The sequence below is a fragment of the Sceloporus undulatus genome, chromosome 6 (genome assembly GCF_019175285.1).
Source record: "Sceloporus undulatus isolate JIND9_A2432 ecotype Alabama chromosome 6, SceUnd_v1.1, whole genome shotgun sequence".
In the NCBI taxonomy this organism is placed as follows: domain Eukaryota; kingdom Metazoa; phylum Chordata; class Lepidosauria; order Squamata; family Phrynosomatidae; genus Sceloporus; species Sceloporus undulatus.
The window spans coordinates 134,657,047-134,659,758 of NC_056527.1; positions in this window are offsets into that span (position 1 = coordinate 134,657,047).

A 2,712-nucleotide genomic window follows, 5' to 3' on the forward strand; every position below is an offset into this window, starting at 1 on the left:
TCCAGCACCAGCACCACCTTTCATCCTGCAACAGATAAAGTTATTATTTTAAAACAATTTTAAAAAAAGTTTTAAACTCATCCATTTCAAACAGTCCCCAAAGCAAGGCCATATAAAACAATGTTGTTTTGGTTGATCAATAGAAAGAGCAGGAAGGGTGCAGCTAGCCTGACTTTCCATGGAAAGGAGCTTCCATAGTGAGGTGTTGCAGAATCCTACGCTGTGTACCCCACAAACACCTTGGATTATGTTCAAAAACAAAATGAAAGACAGTACAATTGATACAAAACTTGTGATGTGTGGCTTCTAAAATGTGCATCTGACAACAGTCTGGACACCTCATATTGCATTTGTTGTAGATTCTAAAGACTTTTCAAAAGCAGCCCTTCATAGAGCAGATTGCAGTAGCATTAACAGTTTATTTATTTTCACCTTCTTTCCAGCCTTTGTTGAAGGCACTATTACAGTAAGCCTTTGGGATCCACTGGGGTTTGGTTCCAGGATCCCCCAAGGAACCAAAATATGTGAATACTCAAGTCCCATTATATACAGTGGTGCAGCAAAATGGTGTCCCTTGTAGAAAATGGCAAGATCATAAATATTTTCAAGCAATGGATAGTTGAATGTGTGGATGTAGAATCTTGTAGATATGGAAGAGTGACTGTACTTTTTGACACACAACAACACAGACAAGCAGATATAGAGATGGGGAATCATTTTCTAGAGAGGATGTAAAAGGAAAAACATTTTTGAAAGTGTGTATGGCCTCACATTCAGCTGTCTTTGTGATGTCCTTTGATAGCCAAACTGGTGCACTGTCATTACAAAGCCAATGCAGAGTGAGAAAAATTGTTTAGGATGCCATGTTGTCACAGTGTGTTTGGTTCAGATAAGCTTAGTCAGGGGGAATTTTAAAAGGGCAAAAGGAACCAGAGTCAGAGATGCAAAAGTAAGCTTACAAACAGTAAGGAATGCACTTTAAGAGAGACATTTGTGTCCCAAGAATGGCAAAGGTTGCTCCCTAAATGTTCTCTGGAGGAAATTTTACTGCGGTCCTGTTATAAATAGAGACAACATTATCATTAGTTGTAGCACCTTCTCCCACTTTAAGTAAATAAAATGTCTCTGGTCAAGTTTGACAAAGCAATTCCCTCGCAGCAACAGTTATTTTTGTGCCTAAATGGAAATGCATTTATGAGCTAAGAAAAATGAGCCCTGACACTTCAGTTCAGGAAAAAGGAGATAAAATGATCCAGTGGAAAGACCAGGTTTGGGCATAATAAAGGTCTGGAGGAAGTACAATCAATAAATATAAAGTTCAGGCTATTTTCTTTTCACCTGGCTCTCACAGTTAGATTATTTATTGGAGAACCTTTCTAGCACCTCAGGAGGCTGAGAGCTTCAATAGTTTCTAGCCTGGCTATCAATGAGGAGTAAAATGAAGATATAGGAATTGACTTACTAACTACTATGCATGAAACCCAAACTTAACATTCTTCATTTGTTCCATTGGACACAGTTGAAACAGAAGCTTTTCCAAGAGCCGCATCACCTTTGTGCAAAGTCCAGAGAATGGAGAAGTTACTTGTTCGAACTGCTTTTCTAAGATTCCCTCGGCCAGCAGGGCGATGGATTCTGAGAGTTTCAGCCCAAAGAAGTAACTTTCCAAGCTGTGAAACAGTGGCGCTCAATTGATCACGGTTAGCCTTATTTCAAAAGCTCTCAGTGAGTGAGGAATTCATGTCTCTGGTAGGGAGCTGTCTGTCTCTCATGAATTGTTGTTATGTGCCGCCAAATCATTTCTGAGTTATGGTGAACCTAAATCAAACCTATCACAGGGGTTTCTTGGCAGGTTTTGTCTAGAAGAAGTTTCCCTTTGCCTTTCTCTAAGGCTGAGAAAGTATAACTTGTCTAGTTGGTTTTTATTGTCAAGCCAGGATTCAAACCTGAGGACTTTATTGCACAGTTTAAAAATCTGAATTACCGCTGCCAAATTCAATTAGAATGCGAGATACATCCGGATTATATCACACACATTTTTGCCACTGTGTGTATCCTGGGTAACATCCAGCTAACATTCAGCTGTACACAAAATAACATTCCTTGTGCAGAAATATTTTCTGCTCATTCTATTCTGCACAGAATATGCAGCCGATATCTTATGTGGATTATGCTGTTTTCTGGGCAAAACAAGCACATGCATTTATTGTATTTTATTTTGCACAGAGGAAGTCTCAAGTCTTCAAAAATGGTCCTGTTCTCAATTGCTTTCTCATAGGTCAAAGACATTGCTGAAATTCCTTAGTGCTTCTTTCAAGAAGAAAATTAGCTATTATATCCCTACCACCAGCGTACTGTCCTTGAAAAATAATCCTCAAAGGAAATACAGGGCTTGATAATAAAATGTGCCCAGCTTCTGCCCATAGGGAATGGCTCCTGCGCAGCAGTGTACAACATCGGTTTGAGAGGAACATAGGAGATGTAGTTATGGAGCCATACCTGCATGTGTCACATACATCTCATGATGCAGGAGCTCAGTCTTGGTTTACACCACACACCTCAACCCAGCTTTCACCAGTTTTACATCCTGATCATACAACAGTAGTGACTCATTCTGTCTCTCATCTTGGTCTGAAAAGTGTTTCTTCATTTGGATACGTCATCGTCATGTCATCTCTAAGTGAAGTGGCTATTTATTTTTTCCGTCAATGC